Source organism: Hyperolius riggenbachi, chromosome 4 (assembly GCF_040937935.1).
Source record: "Hyperolius riggenbachi isolate aHypRig1 chromosome 4, aHypRig1.pri, whole genome shotgun sequence".
NCBI lineage: Eukaryota > Metazoa > Chordata > Amphibia > Anura > Hyperoliidae > Hyperolius > Hyperolius riggenbachi.
In genome coordinates, this window is record NC_090649.1 from 247,414,880 (window position 1) to 247,438,070 (window position 23,191).

The 23,191-nt window shown below is 42.7% G+C and overlaps 1 protein-coding gene across 2 annotated transcripts in view; it reads right to left on the reverse strand.

The window, feature by feature from the left end:
- ME1 (malic enzyme 1) overlaps positions 1 to 23,191 on the reverse strand; it is a 385,689-nt gene that overhangs the window by 160,253 nt on the left and 202,245 nt on the right. The window lies entirely within an intron of this gene.

Below are 23,191 nucleotides of genomic sequence, written 5' to 3' on the forward strand. Positions count from 1 at the left end.
TTGGACAAGGGCTTGGAAGGGGAGGGGAAAGCTTGGCTGCCCCTCCCCTTCCGAGACCCCCCAATCCATGGACCATGCGGGCTGGTATATTCAGGGTGCGGAGCCCCACGCGGCCCGGTGCTCCGCATTCTGGCTATCCCAGCCTGCATGGGGGACAAGGGGTTAAAGAGGTCTGGGAGGGGGGACCCCACGTCGTTTTTTTTTTATATTTCCCACACTCAGAACGAAGTAAGTAAAACTCTTCCCACTTGGGGGAATCTATGAAAATAATACACTATTGTTACCTGTGCAAAAAAAACTGACATTTTCCGCATTTAAAAGACATTTTCGCCCTTGAAACTTAAAAATCGATTTTCTCAAAAACTATAAGGTCTTTTTGAAAAAAAAAAATTTCCTCTTATTCCCACTGATCCCCTTAATATACCCTGGGAATTTGGTGTTCCTAAACTTTAAGCAGGCTTTGCTATTAACCGTTAAAGTCGGCGGGTTTTTAAATGGTTACATTTTTCCTTTGAAACTTTAACATCGATTTTCTCAAAAACTATAAGGTCTTTTTGAAAAAAAAAAAATTCCTCTTATTCCTCCTGATCTCCTTAATATATTCTCCAAATATGAGGCTCTTAGCATTTAAGGGGGCTTTGCTATTAACCCTTAAAGTCGGCGGCTACCTAACATTGATCCATGCGTCAACTTTTCCGCTTCGGGAGCATGGCCATACGCATTAATTTCGTAATACCCGTTGCAATGCGAAAATTACGCGAAAATTACGCTTACGCGAAATTTCGCAAAATCCTTCTTCATTACGATTATGTACTAACGGCCATAAACGTAATTACACTAATTACGCGAAATTTCGCGAAATCGTAATTACGCCATTACGCTCATCTCTAATTGCAGAGTGCAGGGGGACCTTAGTGGGGTTTGGGATAGCAAGAGAGGCTGGGCTGTATAGGCAGATCCAGCCTCTGTATGCAGATAACATTCTTTAAACACACCTTGGGTTCTCTTTAAAGAGAAGAGGCAGAGAACACAAATAAACCAGTGCAGATTGCTCAATACAGCAAGCGCAAAAAAACTGTTGAAAATGCTTGCCCAATACATGCTCAAAGGAAGAAAGGCCTAATATAAAAATGTTGGGATACCTCCTGCAAATGGCAGCATACAATCCATATGTGACTTACAAAAAAGCAGGCAATGAGTAAACAGATCTTAAGTTCCAAGTAAAAAACAATTACATTACTTATTTATGAACCTGGCCATACCGCCCAAGGCACAGGCTAACTTGATTCTGAGGACATCATGAAACTTTTTGAAAAGCATTTTCCTGCTCCAGTGCTCCCTACTCCAGATAAATAATATTCTTAAAAGACGTAATGTTTGTATCGAATGTGAAATAAGAAAGGTCTCTAGATCTCTATGTCCATAATATCTGACAAATAGTCTGTGTCTTATTTATTGCTTGAGAATTACCACACAGTCTACCACTATTAGGCATTATTTTATTTTTTAATATTTTTTAAACTACTGTATACATTTTGACTATAAACTTCTGATGACAATTCTCTGACTTGTGACCTCTGGCTTGAAAAGTCAGTCATATGACTAAGTTAAGCTGCCTGTTTGAGGGATTAAAATGTTCAGGAGGGATGCAAAACTGATGCCTGAGATGTAACTTGCAGACATGGTGGGGAGTACTCACACATAAACCAAATCTGCACTTGACTCATACCTCCCAACTTTTTGAGTTAAGAAAGAGGGACACTTTAAGACGCACCCCTAATCACACCTTGCTACACCCTTCGTTATGCCTACTACACAGAATTCATAAGCAAAACGTAGTTTTATCATGTAAACCACAGCAGTCCTTTATAACATTATTAGTTTTGTTTCATAATAACATTTGAAAGTAAGAAATATATCAATTTAAAGGATGGGAAGAAAAATTGGAGTCAATTAAAAACATTTTCAGTAGAAAAATACATATATAGGTAGTCCCCGGTTGAGAAACGAGATAGGGACTGTAGGTTAGTTTTTAATCTGAATCTGTTCTTAAATTGGAACACCGTTCTATATCTGCCCCCTGTGGCTCCAGTGCTGCCCTCTGTATCATCTCTGTACATCTCTTTGTCTCCTTGGTCTCCCTTGTGCCTCCTTAGGTCTCCCTTGTGTCTTCCTTGTACCTTCTTGTGTTTCCTTGTGCCTCCTTGTGCTACCTTCTGTCTTCCTTGTGCCTCCCTGTGCCACCTTTTGTCTCCCTTGTGACTCTTTGTGCCACCTTCTCTCTCCCTTGTGCCTTCTTATGTCTTCCTGTGCCTCCTTGTGTCTCCCTCGTGATGTTATCACGGTAAATCGGCGGGTGTCCGTATTAGCGGGTAGTTCATAAGTTGGACGTTCGCAAGTCAGGAGCTACCTGTATTTACACAGATCTGTACATCAGTCCTGAAAGATGGACACATGAGGAAGACAAAGGGACAAAGGGATTTGGTTCCCAAAGAAGGACTGTCCCTCTAAAAGGGGGATGGTTGGGAGCTATGATTGACCTATGGACAATTTAAAGCAACCAACCATTAACCTTAGATTTTAGAAGAAAAATACGTGTGAGTAAATATGGTATTATTAGTAGACCTAAGCCCGTATAAAAACACGCCACCGCGCGCACGCCCTCTCACCCACCGCCGCACGCTCAACCGCCGCACATCCGGCCGGCTGCTCACACGCTGCCCGCTCGACTCCCTGGCCCCGTCCTCCTGTCTCTGGGTCCTTGCTGCGCACATGCGCAGTGGCCAAAAGCACGGACAACACTACACAGAGACAGGAGGCACGGACACAGGGGTTTTATTATAGAGGATTATTATTGTATTATTATTTTTGCCGACATCTTCCGCAGTTCTGTACAGAGTATATTGTCTTGTCACTTAACTGTCCCTCAGAGGGGCTCACAATCTAATCCCTACCATAGTCATGTGTCTATGTATGCATTGTGTAGAGAATGTATTGTAGTCTAGGGCAGTGGCGTAGCAATAGGGGTTGCAGAGGTTTTGACCCCACCGGGGCCCTTGGGCCAGAGGGGCCCCATAGGGCCATCCCTCGACCACAGTATTAGCTCTCTATTGATTCTGTGCTAGTAATAATCACTTCTATAGATGCTTTAAATAGTAGTACTCATTAACAATCTGTTCCCCATGCCCTTCTGGCACCTCTGACACTGTGGTTGTCCTTGGCAGGTTTTGGTGCACCATATCAATTGTTATATATAGAGTGCTTGGGTGGGCCTAATACAAAACTTGCACCGGGCCCATAGCTCCTAAGCTATGCCACTGGTCTAGGGCTAATTTAGGTGAAAGCAAATTAACTTATCTGTATGTTTTTGGGATGTGGGATGGTATGTATAACTTTGTAGTAAATCAGTCAGTTAGTTGGTAAAATTTTGCTGTTTTTCTATATTTCTTCTTTTCCCCTTTAAATCCCTAGACAACACAATAATTCTCAGTTAGATATCATAAGCGGTTTTCCCTGTAACAATGGTGATAGAATTAAAAAGTGAAAACTATTCGCTCCCATAAGGTGACTACAACCTCTACACGTGAAGTGGTGAAATAATAACACACATAACAGTCCAAGAATATGGTAGATTGTTCTTTTGATAAAGCTGTGGTTAAATGTCTACTGTGAAGCTATTATTGGTAAAATGACCTATTTCTCATACTCATAAACTCCATCACATCTCCCATTGCAGCCAATCCAAATTCCCAGTCTGGAAGTGATTAAGCGCATGTTGACTAGCCTGGCAGGGACAGTCTGGGCAGATTCTACTTGTTATGTTTAGCTATTTTAATATGAGAAAATGCTTTCAGAATCAGGGAAAAGCTACCCGCAAAAGCCATCTGAAATGTAACTATTAACACCAAATCTATGCCACCGCATGACTGTACAAAGCGCAATCATTCTTGTGAAGTTTTAATCTTTAAAATGTTGGCTTTTTCTCAAAGTGATGTACTGTATATATAGTTTTATCCAAAATAGTCAATGCTCCATTGAGCTGTACAATGCATGCCTCTGGTTCATGCCAAGATCTAGGGATGGTCAGGGCCGGATTTGTACTCTTTACCGCCCTAGGCCACTGTCACCAGCCACCCTCCTTCAGTATAGGTAGCGAGACGACCCCTCCCCCCTTCCCTCTAGTATAGGTAGCCTGATGACCCCCCCCCCCCAGTATGGGTAGCTAGATGACTCCTCCCCCCTTGCCTCTAGTATTTGTAGCCAGATGACTCCTCCCCTTTCCCTCCAGTATAGGTAGCCAGATGTCTCCCTTAATCCCTCCTTTTCCCTCACTCCAATCTTTTAGTATAGGTGGCCAGCTCGCCTTCACACCGCAGTAGCCATCTGTGTCACTCATTTCTCCGCTCGTCTACAGTGCAGAGCTTCCTCTTCCTTTCTACCTCCAATGCTGCCCAAGTCCATAGCCACCGGCCACAATGCAAACATGCACAGAGAGCAAGGTGGCTGCTGCACAGGCGGCTAGCAGCAGAGTACTGCGGTTAGGCGCTCGCCTGATCTCCCTGCATTGCAGCGTTTGCAAGCTTGCAAATACTGCACCAGTTTAGCCTGCTGCTTTGACGCCCCTGCTCCTGTGGTGCCCTAGGCGATGGCCTAGGTGGCCTTGGCCTAAATCCGGCCCTGGGGATGGTCAACTAGATTCAAATAATTCCAAGTTGATGCAGAGTTATGTAAATTTTGTTTGCAAAAGAAAAATAAGCAATTTTATGAAAACAAAAATTGAATAAAAATTATATAAAAAAATTATAAGTAATCAGATGCCACCAACAGAAAGCTCTGTTGGTGGCAAGAAAAGGAAGCAAGATTCATTTGGGTGCTAACTTGTATGGCCGAGCAATAGACTGTTAAAGCTGCAGAGTGCAGAATTGTAAACAATAGCCTGGTCACTAGGCGGGTGTAAGCCTGTGGTGCTCAAGCGGTTAATTCAGCCAATAATACTTTCTTGATCTGAAATGTTCATATTTGACAAATTTACATCTCCTTACTAATGTTGCAGGGAATATGACAACAAATCCAAGTGCTAAATATTAGCTGTGATTGTAAATACAATAATATGCAACATCAACATAACAATTGTAAAGAGCTTTTCTCCCATGGGACTCAAAGTGCATAGGCTTGTTTAAGTAGCGGTTTACACAGGTGTCTGCTCAATATTTAATGCCATCCATGGCTCTCGTTGTTAAAGCGCTTCCCATTCAAGCGCCTGTACCGTCCTTAACCGATGTATTCGCAAAACACTGCATTCTGATCCCAAATTTATGCATCATTTCAGCCAGCCCTGCAAGCAACATGCTGCTCCTGGATCGCATACCGTTGCATCTCTGTGTCCTTCTGCGGGGGTGAAAACTACCAGAAGCTGCTGGAAGATTCCAAATGCATTTCTGCTTACTGGGAGAAAAAGCATTTGACTGACATGCCGGCAGACCCCGTGTGAACTGGAACTTAGATCAATACATAGTTGCACTTTGTGATGTGCTACAGGGGAAAGAAACTTATGTAACCATAAGTGCCAGATTAAACATGTGGCTTTTCAGTTTTTAGTTAAATGCCTCCAGGGTTGGAGCTGTCTTGAGTGGGTAAGTCAAGGCATTCCAAAGAGTAGGGGCAGCACAACAGAAGGCTCTGGCGCCAAAGAGTTTGAGTTGGACTCTGGGGAGGGTCCCAACACATATGCAGCTTATCTGCTGACTGAGGTCATTTTCACAACAGGTTTTACATGTTTTTCATTTCAGTGATGTCAGTAGATAGACAGCCTACATAGATTGAGGTAAAAAAAATAGATTTTGAAATGTTTAACAATTGTAATGGTTTAACAGTGTGCTTACAACATCCACTCTTGCTAACTATGCCTGGAAGCTATTACTGTTCCACTACTGAGACTGCAAGGTTACAGAACAGGAATCGGTATCAGTCCCCCAAGACAAGTATAAAATAACCTTTTCAGATTTAGAGTTGGATATGTAAAATAATGTCCAAACGGTTTTCTTATGCCTTATACAGAAACGGTTGTAGCTGGCTGCCAACTGCACTATCCTGTATGGGTACATTTTATGCTTAAAAATAACCACAGGAGAAGCCAAATCATATTCCTAAATTAATCTGACAGCATAAATCACAAGAGGAAAGAGTTTTAAGAAGAAATGTGACAAATGATCTGGTTGTTGCACCTCTGCCTAGGAAAACTGGAATACATATAATTTCCATGTATTTAGAAGAGATGGGATAGGTAGGAAATTTGCATCATATGCCTTTTATCATTGTGTTGCAGTTTTATCGTCAAGGGCAAACCTTCTCCTTCTTTGCCCTACCCAGTTTCATAAAACTGACACAACTTAGCCTGGCTGAGCCAGACCTAACTCAGCCAACCGATTGGAAAAATAAGGCAGCGGTATGACAGCTGTGAAAGTAATCCATATCAGATTTTTTTATGTGAAATTCCAGTTTTGCTGAGAAAAACGTCCCACTCAGGCCGACTATACACTGCACATTATATCTAAAACATCTATAAATGCTAGATTAAAAAAATATCTTATAGATAATATAGTATAAAAGATAGAAAATACGTTATAAATAAATATAGTATAAATGACTAGTAGCAGGTCTGAAAGCTGGATACTACCCTGCTTTATTTGCTAATAGTTGTGGAAACAGATAAGAGAAATAACATTACTCTAGTTATTGGTCTTATTGTGGTATAAATGCATGGATTGCTCCCTGACAGCTTTCTTTGCTGACATTACTTTATGGCCACAGAATGTAAAGATGTTAAAGCTTTACCCCAATTTCTGGGATGTTTTCCTCTGAAAGTGGAGAGCACTACTGGCTTCAATGGCACAGAATGGAAAAAAGGGTGTTTTTTTTTGTTTTTTTTAAGGAGTAAAGATGTGGGGCAAAAACTCACGAGAATGTGAGTCTTTTCTTTTTTTTCTCCTAAAAGGCAATTCAACAGTTTCAATTCAAGTGAATGGATTTTCCTCTCACCACGCTAGGGTAATTACTACAGGCATCAAAGCACTGTTTGCCACTATAAAAATCAGGGTGCCCCTTTTTTAAAAAGAAGATTGATACTTAAAGTTAATACTTAAAAAAAAAAAAAAAAAAAAGAGAGATAGGCCCACTTACAATGTGTGGCACCTATGTGTGATTCTGTAGTGCTTGGCTGCTGTGTTGCTATCCAGCACAATACAGTAAACCCCTCCCCCCATTATCCAGAACTCAGTTAACCAGAATTCTTAGGCAACCAGGAAAAAAATTCTGGCCTTGCAGGATGCATACATCTAATAAACCTCTGTTACATTACGTTAATTCTGTCCTTTGTCCTAATTTGTCATTAATTACTGTATTTCAACAATAATATAGAGTTTATGGTAAGTATATAGTTTGGTGTATAGTACTGTTTTTTAGCTAGGCTTATTTTTAACATTGACTCTCAAGAAACTAGAAACTATTTATCCAGCATCAGACAATCCCTGTTGGTGCCGGATAATGGGGGTTTTACAGTACTGCGAATTCATTTACACCAGGGATGTCAAACCGGTCCTTCAAGGGCTGAGGTCCTCACACATTTTTGACACAGCTCAAATTAATTGATGGGTCTGAATCAGGCAAGGTGTGATCCATCAGGTAGAACACATTCCTCTCCTCAGTCCATCCTAAACACAGGCATGGATCTGGCCCTTCAGGCCTGGAGTTCGAAACATGTGATTTACACTAACATGACAATAATGCACAGTGCAGAGCAATAATAACACATTGCACAGCACTACAGTGAAAATATTAGATGCCCAGGGCCATTTTTAGACATAGACAAACCAGCCAGATGCCTAGGGTGTCACTTGTAGGAGGGGGCACCACTGACCTATTTCTAGCACACTATGGGCTTGATTCACTAAAACAAATAGCACGCCTTATCAAAGTTAACATGCCTTATCAAGTAAACATGCCTTATCAGAGTAGCATAGTGAACTTATGCCTGCTAATTGGCAATGACGAGAGCTCCACTCGTCCTGCCCTGAATCCCTGCGGGGTCGTGGTGCTTGCTATGCAACTCTGATAAGGCGTGTTAACTTTGATAAAGCGCGCTAACTTTGATAAGGCATGCTATTTGTCTTAGTGAATCAAGCCCTATGTTTTATGTAATGCTTATACACAACTGCTATTTCCATTAAAGGAATACTATCGATGTATGCATTTATTTTTAAAATGCTGTATGTTGTAGCACACATTAGGGCAAGTACTAGGAGCAATTTGATTCCTCACACAGCTGTTCCACTCAGCTGTAAAATCCTCCGTCAGTTTTGGATACAAAATGTATCTAAATACTGACGGCTCCCAGAGGGCTGGACCATGTCTCTGCACAGGGGAGTGGCTATCAACTCCTCAGTTTATAGTTTAATTATCACCTTGCTGAAAGAATCTTGTTGATATGATGGTAAGGGGTTAAAGATTCTAGCAATGTGTGTTTATTATCTTTGCTTCTCGTGACTGATAAAGATACTAATAATGCTAATTGTAAACAGTGGTCTGCCCCTCTCAGCAGCTTGTTAAGTGGATGCAGCCTGGAGTGAATCATCACAAGCAGGCAGCCAGGCAACCAGTCTGAGTGTAAACACAGACTAGTGTTATAGCTAGTTATATACCAGCAATATTACAGCTCATTTAGTTACCTGTTACCACCTCAGATCAACCTATTTCTCCTCATGTCTCCTGCATGCTGTGAGTGACACAGTGAAATATATTTGTGAGCTGTGTGAGAAATTAATTTTTAAGCAGAAATAGAGGGAGAGAGACCTGGGGGAATAAATAAAGTGCTACTATAACAGAGGGAAAATAAAGTGCGGCACTCCTATTCATGTGTCCAGTGGAAGGGAAAAAAACAAGCAAAATCGCTCTCACCGTTACCAACTCGGTCCTTACTGCTGTCCACTTGTAAGATGTGTGCTCCGCTGTGTAAATAGGGATAGGAAATCAAATCATGGTAATGGAGAAGAGAAAAGCGTGCACCTTCCGTCTTGAAATATTCGTGTCTTTTATTGCAGTAGTGAAGATAACATCATTGGACTCTATGTGGTAGTCAAAAGAATACTTAACATACCATTTTGTGGAACGGTGGAGGTAGAGGAGGTGGGTGGCGGGTGCGGATGGCGGAGAGCGACGGCCGTTTCGTGTCTCAGGGACACTTGGTCACGCTGCGTTCCACCTGGATACGGAGGAGCGACTGATTCCGGATTATGACGGAGACAGGCACCGCCTCTTCCGGAACAGCCGTTCTCTCTGTGATTGGAGCAGCGGTGATGGCCAAGTCGGGCACGTCAGGCGTCATGCATCTAATGGGTACGTCCATACGGACGTCCGCATTGGGAACTACATTACCCATAAGTCAAAGGCAGAGCGTCTACATTAAAGGTCTGCCATACATACTGTATTAGTAACAAAATCCCAAAAAATGGGTAAAGACTGGACACTGGAGACGTTTATCATCCGATAGTCCTGGGTAAAGTAGTTTCAATTATTTAGTGCAAAAAGGCGGGTTATGTTTGCAAAACCCACCAATTACGCCTGTGCTGTCAGACCTGGCCAGCCTCGCATGATAAAACTGTGTCATTATATTTTAAAGTGACAGTGACTCGTTACAGTGAAACAAACAATTAAAAACAAATTGGACACTCAGCAGTTGTTAATGGACATGTAGATGATACCAAATATTAAAAAGAGGGGTTCTTCTATTATATTATAAATAGGGGATAAAAGACGAGGGAGATCTGATGGATGAATAAATCTCACGGAAATATGTAATAGCCCCTAGCCACTCCAAATTGTGCAGCCATAGCCATAGCCACCCTGGTTCATTCAAAAAAAGGGGGAGACATTGAATCAAATCGGCCCTATACATAAATTTCGCACATGCAACATGGCATCACTGCACACCTGGATATGGGGAGGACAGCATACATTCCCGTGATTTAAAGGCACCCTATAATATCGGGGTTTATACCACTATAACTCACCCCAGACAGGACAGTTGTGTCTGCAGCGTTCATTTTATACAAAATAGGGGAAGGGAAAAGAGATTTATCTCAACTCAGGTTTAAGGATCTAAAGTGCTGGCCATCTCTATTTTATCATTCATCCCCAAGGGGCCCATCGCTTCAGTCCTTATAATTAATTTGGTCTCTTCTCTCAAAAGTATCTTATCACGATCCCCACCCCTCCGTGGGTTTTCCACTTTCTTCAGACCAGCAAATTTTATACCTTTTCCTTCTGCCGCATGGAAATTCCTCATGTGGCTAATAAAGCGAGTACAGCCCTTTCCGGTTCTGATGGACACAATATGTTCACGTATTCTTACTCTCATGGGCCTGGTGGTCTGACCAATATAATATTTACCACACTGGCAAAACATTATATAAACAACATATTCAGATTGGCAGGTAATAAAATCCTTCACCACAACCTTCTCTCTTCCCACTTGGATGTTTTTTAGTGTTAACATCTGTTTACAGAATTTGCAATGGCCACAGCGATAGTTCCCCTTGGGCAATGCTTTATCCAACCATGTGGTAGCTTTTGGCAACACAAATTCACTCCTGGTTAATATACTCCCTAACGTAGGGGCTCTTCTGAAGGTGACTCTAGGTGCCTCTCCAATGCAAGCAGCTAAAGACTGATCTTGTAACAGAATAGGCCAATTTTTATAGATGGATTTTCTAATTCGATCTGCCATGGGGGAGAAGTCAAAGAGCAGCGACATTTTATTTTTGTTTACTTCTGATTGTATTTTGGGCTTTCGGTCTATCAGCAATTTCCGATCTTGTAAATCTGCTCGATCTTTAGCTTGTTTTAATATCCTCTCATTATAGCCTCTCTTTTTAAATCTATCAGTGAGATCATTTGCTTGTTCCTGAAAATCTTCCTCTAGCATGTTATTTCGTTTCAGTCTGAGATATTGACCATATGGTATTGCTTCTGTCACGCTTTTAGCATGTAAGCTGTCAGCATGTAACAATGAATTAGTTGCTGTACTTTTTCTATAACCTTTAGTACACAATTTATCGTTCTTGATATTCAAACACAAATCAAGGAATTCCACTGAAGTATCACTTATCATTGAAGTAAATTGCATATTGATTGTGTTATCATTCAGGTATGTCATGAATTCATTGAACTCTAAATCCGTCCCTGACCACACCAACAGGACGTCGTCCACGTACCTTGACCACTGTCTGACACGCCCCCGGAAAGGGTTAGCATCCGAGAGGACGGCAGACTGTTCCCACGCCCCCAAAAAGAGGTTCGCATAGGAGCACGCCACTGGGGTCCCCATAGCCGTCCCGGATACCTGTTGGTACCATCTGTTGTCAAAAAGGAACGAATTGTGCATCAAAACAAAATTTAAGCATTCACAGAGAAAATCAATATATTTCTCATCCTTATTTGTCTTCAATAAAAAATATCTAACAGCCTGTATACCCAGGTCATGAGGGATACGGCTATAAAGGCTGACAACATCAATAGTGGCCAGCCTATCCCCGGGGACCCAAGTGGCGCGCTCCACCATCTGCAAAACTTGCAGTGTGTCCCTAAGATAGGACGGAACCCCTCTCAGTAGGGGGCGCAGGAGGTGGTCAAGGTACCTGGACAATCTCTCTGTCAGAGATCCACATCCAGATACAATGGGACGCCCCGGCGGTGCGGTCATGTACTTATGTAATTTTGGTATGCAGTACAAAACTGGACGCCTTGGAAACTGAGGAAGAAGATCGGTAGCTAATTTGGGAGAAAGTAATCCTGCTTCTACACCAGCTCGTAACAGAGAGCGCAATTTAATTGCATACCTGTGTGTTGGATCGGAAGGCAGTGGGAGGTAAATATCCCTATCATTTAGTTGCCTCAGGGCTTCAGTTTTATACTGTACATCGGTCATAATGACCAAATTACCTCCCTTATCTGCCTTTCTCAACACCAGGTCTTGTCTGTTCTTGAGCCATGTGACTGCTCTTAATTCCTCCCTAGACAGATTCGGGGTGGCTGAATCATAAATCTCTGCTTTTATGTCTTTCAATACATTATTGTGAAACAGGTCTATAGCTGACCCTGGAGTGGCCGGAAAGGGCTGTACTGATCGGCAGGCTCTAAATCTACTACTGTCCCCCAAAGTTAATCTAGCGGCATCTTCTATCCGGGTAGACTCTTCTTCTTGGTTTTCTTCCAGCAGTTCATTAAATGAATGTAATATCTCCTCATCCGTTGGTGTCCACTGGACCGTAGGGCTAAAGCCCAAGGAACCAGTTTGGACTCCATTTGTCATTTGAGGGAGAGAAATAGATGGATTAAAGGAGACATAAGGAGGATCAGAAGTGCCAAAGGGGAAGGAAGACTGATAAGTCCCCTCGCTATCGCCGCCAACGGGATTTGGGATTACCTCCCTTCCTGTGGCTGCATTTGTAGCTGTCATAGGGGGAAAGACTGAAAGAAAGGAGGGAAAAGAGCTCTCTGAAGATTTCGATTTTTCATTAGTATCCAGTTTCTCAGTTATATTAGGCTGAAAAAATCTCTGGCGGATCACTAACCCGCGGGTTGCTTTATAAAGATCAATTGAAAAGTTAACAAAATCAAATTCTTGTGTTGGGCAGAAGTTGAGTCCCTTCTTTAATAATGAAATACAGTTCTTCGGGATTTCTTGTCCAGAGATGTTCACCACTTGTAGCTCATTTTCAACAGCTCTTGTTTGTAACCTTTCATTGCTTAGTTCTTTGCTTTCTTCTTTTTGTTCACATCCCTCAAAGTGCTCGATCTCTCCCATCTCACCGTTTTTATATCGGTTTCTAGATCGCTTTCGTCCTCCTCTTCTGATCCTCCCTCTAAAGGGGCTGCTGCTTCTGCACATGATGGATGTATTGTACATTACCCATAAGTCAAAGGCAGAGCGTCTACATTAAAGGTCTGCCATACATACTGTATTAGTAACAAGTTTAAAGCATCTGTGACCAATATAAAATTTGATTTTACTACTATTAAAATTGAAGATAAAGTAGTTAAGATACAGGACGAAATCAAAACCAGGAAGTTACGTAAATTCTTCCGGGACAAAGAAGATTACAAAAAGGGGAAAGTTTTTAACTGGGGTCCAGCACCATTCAACAGAGGCGGAAAAAACCCTAAAGGTAGGGGATATTGGACAACAGACTCAGGGTCAGACAGTGACGCAGACACCCCAAAAGGTGAAAAAACTCCCAGAAAAAGGGCTCCGAAAAATTTCCCCAAAAAAGGCAGAAAGAAGGTTGTTATAGAGGATAATAAAGAAGAATCCACAATACATCCATCATGTGCAGAAGCAGCAGCCCCTTTAGAGGGAGGATCAGAAGAGGAGGACGAAAGCGATCTAGAAACCGATATAAAAACGGTGAGATGGGAGAGATCGAGCACTTTGAGGGATGTGAACAAAAAGAAGAAAGCAAAGAACTAAGCAATGAAAGGTTACAAACAAGAGCTGTTGAAAATGAGCTACAAGTGGTGAACATCTCTGGACAAGAAATCCCGAAGAACTGTATTTCATTATTAAAGAAGGGACTCAACTTCTGCCCAACACAAGAATTTGATTTTGTTAACTTTTCAATTGATCTTTATAAAGCAACCCGCGGGTTAGTGATCCGCCAGAGATTTTTTCAGCCTAATATAACTGAGAAACTGGATACTAATGAAAAATCGAAATCTTCAGAGAGCTCTTTTCCCTCCTTTCTTTCAGTCTTTCCCCCTATGACAGCTACAAATGCAGCCACAGGAAGGGAGGTAATCCCACATCCCGTTGGCGGCGATAGCGAGGGGACTTATCAGTCTTCCTTCCCCTTTGGCACTTCTGATCCTCCTTATGTCTCCTTTAATCCATCTATTTCTCTCCCTCAAATGACAAATGGAGTCCAAACTGGTTCCTTGGGCTTTAGCCCTACGGTCCAGTGGACACCAACGGATGAGGAGATATTACATTCATTTAATGAACTGCTGGAAGAAAACCAAGAAGAAGAGTCTACCCGGATAGAAGATGCCGCTAGATTAACTTTGGGGGACAGTAGTAGATTTAGAGCCTGCTGATCAGTACAGCCCTTTCCGGCCACTCCAGGGTCAGCTATAGACCTGTTTCACAATAATGTATTGAAAGACATAAAAGCAGAGATTTATGATTCAGCCACCCCGAATCTGTCTAGGGAGGAATTAAGAGCAGTCACATGGCTCAAGAACAGACAAGACCTGGTGTTGAGAAAGGCAGATAAGGGAGGTAATTTGGTCATTATGACCGATGTGCAGTATAAAACTGAAGCCCTGAGGCAACTAAATGATAGGGATATTTACCTCCCACTGCCTTCCGATCCAACACACAGGTATGCAATTAAATTGCGCTCTCTGTTACGAGCTGGTGTAGAAGCAGGATTACTTTCTCCCAAATTAGCTACCGATCTTCTTCCTCAGTTTCCAAGGCGTCCAGTTTGGTACTGCATACCAAAATTACATAAGTACATGACCGCACCGCCGGGGCGTCCCATTGTATCTGGATGTGGATCTCTGACAGAGAGATTGTCCAGGTACCTTGACCACCTCCTGCGCCCCCTACTGAGAGGGGTTCCGTCCTATCTTAGGGACACACTGCAAGTTTTGCAGATGGTGGAGCACGCCACTTGGGTCCCCGGGGATAGGCTGGCCACTATTGATGTTGTCAGCCTTTATAGCCGTATCCCTCATGACCTGGGTATACAGGCTGTTAGATATTTTTTATTGAAGACAAATAAGGATGAGAAATATATTGATTTTCTCTGTGAATGCTTAAATTTTGTTTTGATGCACAATTCGTTCCTTTTTGACAACAGATGGTACCAACAGGTATCCGGGACGGCTATGGGGACCCCAGTGGCGTGCTCCTATGCGAACCTCTTTTTGGGGGCGTGGGAACAGTCTGCCGTCCTCTCGGATGCTAACCCTTTCCGGGGGCGTGTCAGACAGTGGTCAAGGTACGTGGACGACGTCCTGTTGGTGTGGTCAGGGACGGATTTAGAGTTCAATGAATTCATGACATACCTGAATGATAACACAATCAATATGCAATTTACTTCAATGATAAGTGATACTTCAGTGGAATTCCTTGATTTGTGTTTGAATATCAAGAACGATAAATTGTGTACTAAAGGTTATAGAAAAAGTACAGCAACTAATTCATTGTTACATGCTGACAGCTTACATGCTAAAAGCGTGACAGAAGCAATACCATATGGTCAATATCTCAGACTGAAACGAAATAACATGCTAGAGGAAGATTTTCAGGAACAAGCAAATGATCTCACTGATAGATTTAAAAAGAGAGGCTATAATGAGAGGATATTAAAACAAGCTAAAGATCGAGCAGATTTACAAGATCGGAAATTGCTGATAGACCGAAAGCCCAAAATACAATCAGAAGTAAACAAAAATAAAATGTCGCTGCTGTTTGACTTCTCCCCCATGGCGGATCGAATTAGAAAATCCATCTATAAAAATTGGCCTATTCTGTTACAAGATCAGTCTTTAGCTGCTTGCATTGGAGAGGCACCTAGAGTCACCTTCAGAAGAGCCCCTACGTTAGGGAGTATATTAACCAGGAGTGAATTTGTGTTGCCAAAAGCTACCACATGGTTGGATAAAGCATTGCCCAAGGGGAACTATCGCTGTGGCCATTGCAAATTCTGTAAACAGATGTTAACACTAAAAAACATCCAAGTGGGAAGAGAGAAGGTTGTGGTGAAGGATTTTATTACCTGCCAATCTGAATATGTTGTTTATATAATGTTTTGCCAGTGTGGTAAATATTATATTGGTCAGACCACCAGGCCCATGAGAGTAAGAATACGTGAACATATTGTCCATCAGAACCGGAAAGGGCTGTACTCGCTTTATTAGCCACATGAGGAATTTCCATGCGGCAGAAGGAAAAGGTATAAAATTTGCTGGTCTGAAGAAAGTGGAAAACCCACGGAAGGGTGGGGATCGTGATAAGATACTTTTGAGAGAAGAGACCAAATTAATTATAAGGACTGAAGCGATGGGCCCCTTGGGGATGAATGATAAAATAGAGATGGCCAGCACTTTAGATCCTTAAACCTGAGTTGAGATAAATCTCTTTTCCCTTCCCCTATTTTGTATAAAATGAACGCTGCAGACACAACTGTCCTGTCTGGGGTGAGTTATAGTGGTATAAACCCCGATATTATAGGGTGCCTTTAAATCACGGGAATGTGTGCTGTCCTCCCCATATCCAGGTGTGCAGTGATGCCACTATTACCCCTTGCATGTGCGAAATTTATGTATAGGGCCGATTTGATTCAATGTCTCCCCCTTTTTTTGAATGAACCAGGGTGGCTATGGCTATGGCTGCACAATTTGGAGTGGCTAGGGGCTATTACATATTTCCGTGAGATTTATTCATCCATCAGATCTCCCTCGTCTTTTATCCCCTATTTATAATATAATAGAAGAACCCCTCTTTTTAATATTTGGTATCATCTACATGTCCATTAACAGCTGCTGAGTGTCCAATTTGTTTTTAATTGTTTGTTTCACTGTAACGAGTCACTGTCACTTTAAAATATAATGACACAGTTTTATCATGCGTGGCTGGCCAGGTCTGACAGCACAGGCGTAATTGGTGGGTTTTGCAAACATAACCCGCCTTTTTGCACTAAATAATTGAAACTACTTTACCCAGGACTATCAGGTGACAAACGTCTCCAGTGTCCAGTCTTTACCCATTTTTTGGGATTTTGTTACTAATACAGTATGTATGGCAGACCTTTAATGTAGACGCTCTGCCTTTGACTTATGGGTAATGTAGTTCCCAATGCGGACGTCCGTATGGACGTACCCATTAGATGCATGACGCCTGACGTGCCCGACTTGGCCATCACCGCTGCTCCAATCACAGAGAGAACGGCTGTTCCGGAAGGGGCGGTGCCTGTCTCCGTCATAATCCGGAATCAGTCGCTCCTCCGTATCCAGGTGGAACGCAGCGTGACCAAGTGTCCCTGAGACACGAAACGGCCGTCGCTCTCCGCCATCCGCACCCGCCACCCACCTCCTCTACCTCCACCGTTCCACAAAATGGTATGTTAAGTATTCTTTTGACTACCACATAGAGTCCAATGATGTTATCTTCACTACTGCAATAAAAGACACGAATATTTCAAGACGGAAGGTGCACGCTTTTTCTCTTCTCCATTACCATGAATAAATAAAGTGCCCCTAGCACTAGTAGTAATGTGTACACTAATATAGAGTATTAAAAAAAAAAGTCGTTTCAATCGATAGTATTCCTTTAAGAAAGGAATTCAGCTTAATGCATTGCATGCAATGTATTGCATTCTGCTCTACCCATCGTTAGTAATTCTGTTTTGCTTAATACCGTTTAGTGCATACACTCCATTATGTGACATGTTATATCACAGAGCAATACTGCATTGCCAGGCTATATTGCTTAGCTGCAGAGGGAAGAAAATGAAGGGCATACAGCCAGGACCGGATGTACCATACAAGAGCCTATAGGCACAGATGTCCTGCACCTTAGACTTCACCCTCCAAGAACATACTAACCCCCACCAAATTGCGTCGCAATTGTGCTGGATGACCCAGCTGTCACTTCTTCCTTATTTCCCATCATAGGTAGCTACAGGTGCCCCTTAGTATTAGGTAGTCAGATGTACCGTCAACATTAAGCAGTAGAGGTGCCCCCAAATATTAGGTAGCTAGAAGAACCTCAGTATTAAGTAGCTAGAGGTGTCCCTGACTGAAGGGAGATCTCGTCAGTGGAATACCAAAAGCAGAGTGAGTAACCTCTCATTTACACTCCCATCAGGACTCTGCATAGGGAAGGAGGGAGGACGACACTCAGGGAGGGGAGTGAGCCACCTTTCCATCATCTGGCACCTGTAGGCACGTGCCTACAGTGCCTCATGGAAAATCTAGCCCTGCATACAGCTGTGTGTGCTACTTGCTGCCTAAATTACAGGACTGGCTAGATAGAAATAAAAGACATGACATTTTGCATATACTGAATGTCACTTGTGTATGTAGCTGTGCACAGAGTTCAGCGTCTCTCGGTTATGACCTTAAACTGTTTTTGAAATGAATGATGGACAGAGTCACATACTTCTGAGGTGAGAGAGTCAGGAAAGATGTGGTGTCCTGGTAAACTGTGGAAGATTTATGGACTTCAGTAAATAGTAATAGACGTCTGGGATCGGGGCTGGATAATAATGAACTCTTTCTCTTTTTGGTAATGAAATCTGCCTGAAAGATTCTTCTGTGATGTTGATGATGAACTGCCTGTGAGAGTCAGCGGGATCCTGGGCACATTTTGTTTAATAAACTCTGTCTGGGAGCTCATCCTTTTCCTGATTCTAAATCATTATCCCTCCATTCTTGCTCATTGCATGTATAATGATCTCAGTACTGGAAGCTAGAGCTAAGCATTTGCCCACAATCCAACTTCTCCTTATTTAAAGGGAAAATAGTTTTTAAAGTTCACACACAGGGTAAACAGTAGCTTGAGTGAAGCTGCCAGTTACATTCAGGCAGCTGCAGGAATGGTACCGGTAGCAGAGCTGTGCTTGACCGGTACATACCTACAAATGTACACACATGAGCATGTGACACCCACCTGTGAAATGCCACATGCAATGTCTAGGGATGATCAATGATATGCAAATACCTCTGAGTTTATGGAAATGTATGTAAATATAAGCAGCTTAAAATTGGACCAATTAATTTAAACCTGGATGTGACTAGATTGGGTCATTTTAAAAGCTGCATATATTTGCATAAAGTTTACATAAATTTGCAAAAACTCTGAAGTATTTGCATCTCATTGATCATCCCTACCAATGTCCATCCCCAGTACAGGGACTGTGTCTATTTGCCTCATGTCAACTATCAGCAGTTGAAATGAAGGCTGTTATTCAGTAGCATCATAAAGCAATTGAGTGGTAACATAATGGCAGTCTATACCCAACAGATTGGTGTTTGAACTAGCACTTCAAAGTGAAAAGGTTTCCATCTCCCCTGCTACAAAGCCAGCTCCATAAGTAATGTTTCATGACATGTGCCCACCAAAAGACCCTGGGTATCCAGAGACCTTGAAATCATTAGTGTGTCCTGGTTGTGTGCAGAGCTCTCCCCATCATGACAGGTGCTGCATGAGTGTTAAAAGTAATGGTTCAGACAATACTTCCCGCCTCCTCTTTCCATCCCCAATGCACTTTTGCTGTGTGAGTGAATATGCATATTATTCTTTCATGAGCCCCAAGCACACATCAAGAGCTGCTGGTGTGCTGTATACCTATTAATCCACACCAATCCAACTTGCAGGCAGCGAATTAATGCGGCCATTCATCAGTGCACGGCATGGAAGGTCATAGGTCATCACACAAGGAAGCAGAGTCAATCTGTAATGATCTGCTCAGCTGTCTGCATGAGCAGACAGCTGTTTGTTCATTCTTTGGGTCTAAGGGCTGCAGGTCTCTGGAAAAGAGACCTGTCTTTGCTTTGCAGGTTTCAGAGTTGCTCTGCTGGTGAGGAATTTGCATATACTTGTCATGCAAATTGCTTAGCTGCCTCCTCTGATGGCTTGCAGTATAAAAGCCATTTCTTCCCAGAATTCCTTGCTGGTCATGATGGTTTGTTCCTGCTTACTCACCTGGAGTATCAGCCTTGCTATTGTTTGCTAAAGATTATCTTAGAGTAAATCCTTGGGACTGCACTAGGCATCCCTTTTAGTGCAGTCAGGTTGTATTATCTGTATTGCCTTGTTCTGTCTCTCTGTCGCGATTGTCTTGTCGCCAGTGGTGGTCGACAGGAAATTGTTCTGTCTGTCTGGGAGTGTAAGCCAGAGCAGCGGTTGCTGCTGGCTGCTCCATCTGCCTTAGGGGTGCTAGCCAGAGCAGCAGTTGCTACTGGTAGCCCCATCTGTTTGTCTGTCTGGATCTCATTCGCTCTAGCGGTAGAAGCGGTGGTTCCTTCTGTATTCTGTCTGGGAGTGTAGGCCAGAGCTGCGGTTGCTGCTGGCTGCTCCTTCTCTCTGTCTTGTCTGGTACACTTGCTGTAGGCTCAGTGAGGTAACTGTTTAGCAAGCGTTCGCGTTCTCTATTTCGTGTTAGTGTTACTTTGGTTAGTTAGGGTGGCACGCTTATCACTGGGCGCCTAACGCGCGGTGATCGTGTCTTAAACGCGTTCGCTGTTGTGAATGAGTGCGGTGTTCGCGTTTAGCTAGCGTTTGTTATTTTCCTTGATCTGCTCTTTGTTGTTTGCTGTGTCTTTCTTGCTACACCTGTACTCTGTCTAGTTCGCTCTTGTGTCGCTATTGGCAATCGCCACTCTGGCGATTGCGTTCCCACTTCGTTTCCATTGTTGTGTGGTCACTGTCGCTGGGTGGCGACTAGATTGGTGGACACACATACATTCTGTCTCTGTGCTCTTTCTCTTTAAGGGCTATCTTGCTCTACATTGCTTCAACTCGTACAATTCCCTCTGGCATCGGTGGCAGTGCAGAGGCGGTGTTCGTCTCTTCACAGCTCCATCTGTCGGAGGGAATTGCCCTCTACAGGTGCATAGCACCATAGCTGGGTTCTATCTATTACACGCTTGTGGAGGATTTCCGCAGTGTCAGCGCGCCTCCTGTGCGCTGACCACGGAAATAATTCCCCAATCGTTACAGTATGACCAGCCAAACAGAAATTTCCAGTGTAGAGGGAATGTTCGATTTGTCTCAGATTTCATTGCCCAAGGCAAAAGCATATGTGGATCCTATTATAGGCAGAATTATACATTACATTAAAGCAATAAGAAAGTCCATGTTTGTTTCTGATCCCAACCCGTATGAGTGTTTCTTTGATACAGGGTTGTTTGAGCCTCCATTCGCTCCGTGGGAGATTGGGGCTTTGATTGAGGAGTTTGAGTTTGATTGGAAGGGGTTTTGCGATTTTTACATCGCGAAAAGCGAAGAGATTCTTAATGCTTGTATTGATTCTATGTACACTTTGATTGAATCTGACGAGTGTGACGAGTGTTTTGTGGATCCGGTGATTTGTGTGTGGCAGACGATTTTGGATGACTTGCACACACATCAACCAATTGATTCCAATAAAGAAACACTGTTATCAGATGATTGTGCCTGTCTTCCTGGGGTAAAGCAAGTGAGTTTAGACACTGTGCGACCTGAAATGAATGGGTGTACTACTGTGGTGGACACCTGTGTGAATTTTGAAAGATTTTCTTCTGTTTGTCTGGAGTTTGAATCTGTGCGATATAATGCCTGCTTTTCAGGTGTTCCTGTGAGCCTTCCCTGCACCATGAATGAAGCCGTGATGTTCACTCACACTGACATTTGTGATGACTCTCCACCCTGTACTCTGGATGAGTCAATGTTGCCTTGTAATAAATCTCCTGTAGGGAGCCCAGAGGCTCCTCTAGGTATTGCAGCTAATTGCATCTGTTCTTCTGCCATTTCAGAATTGCAGTCTGGTTTGACTGCTATGAATGATTCTGCCTGCAGTGAAACAAGACTCAGGGAGTCAGTGTTAGTTTCACTAGATGTTCCTGTGCATCCTGTTCTTGATGATGAAATTCAGTCTCAGCGTATGGTGGAACAATCCCTGGGACATTTGCCTTGTCCGCAAGAGGTATTTGATGTTCGGCCCTGTAACATGGATAGTTCAGAATCCTTGTCAGAAAACTTGGGAAATGATGCTTCTGAGGTCTTGTTTGATGTTTTGGAGGTCTCCAAGTTCCTCCCAAAGGGTGCAGAACTTTTGGGAAATGCCTCCTGCCCCCCAGGTCTGTCTGAGGTATTGCCCACGTCACGACACAATCTCATTAAAGTGAACCTCTAGACTAAAAATCTACTCAGCAGCACTGAAAAGGCTTGGTGTTTCTTTAACAGTTTCATGGCATCAGAACTTTGTCTTTCTTACCCAAGCCTCCTTTTTAGCTGCAAAGAAGAAGGGGGGCGGTGATCAGGACACAGGACAGTTGGAACTGTGTCTCATGCACCCTGTCACCTTCTTTTAACCAAATAGCTTTCATGTCATGAAATCACAAACATTTTCCTGTTCTTTTAAAACAGGGTGGATAATCAGTGGCGTAGCTAAGAAGCCCTGGGCCCTGGTGCAAGTTTTAAGAACAACCACAGTGTCAGAAGTGCAAGAAAGGATGGGGAACAGTTTGTTAATAATTACTACCATTCAAAGCATCTATAGAAGTGAATATTAACAGCACAAGACCAATAAAGAGCTAATACTGTGTAAGAAAGAGGCCCCCTCGGGGCCCCGCTGGCCCCGATGCAGTCGCAACCTCTGCACCCCCTATTGCTACGCCACTGTGGGTAAGAGATTATATTACCTATCTATTTTAATTAATATAACTAATGTAACTTAATTATAGTATGTTTGTTTAGGCTGAAGTTCCCCTTTAACCACTTTGTCCTCCTTGACGTATAAAAATGTCAAGGAGGACATACGCGCTCCCGCGCGCTCTTACGGCTGATCGCGTGCGTACACGCGCACTCCCGGCCGCGGATTCGGTAGCCCAGGAATCAATGAATCGGGCTATGGTGCCCGATCACTGATTCCTCTCCCCCGCAGAAAAAGCGACAGCTTCTCTCGGAAGCTTCGCTTTTTCTGAGTCTATGTCCCTCTAAGCGTACATTGTATGCTTAGAGTGACGTCACGTAAACAAACTCAAGGTTGCCATCTTGTGGCCAAAGAGTAAAACTACACCTAAAAGTAAAAAAAAATTACACTACACAAATTTTTCCCTAAATAAAACACTATTTACTTCCCACCCTCCCAAAAATACCCACATAAAATGTTTAATAAAAAACAAAACAAAAACATTACAATAAAAAAACCAAAAAAAAACCCACATATATATTTACCTAAGGGTCTAAACTATTTAAATATCTATGTAAAGATGAAATATTTCTATATATTTTTTTTATAAGCTTGTAAATAGTGATGGATGCAAAACGGGAAAAATGCTCTTTTATTTCCACATAAAATATTGTCGCCATACATTGTGATAGGGACATAATTTAAATGGTGAAATAACCGTGACAAATGGGCAATTA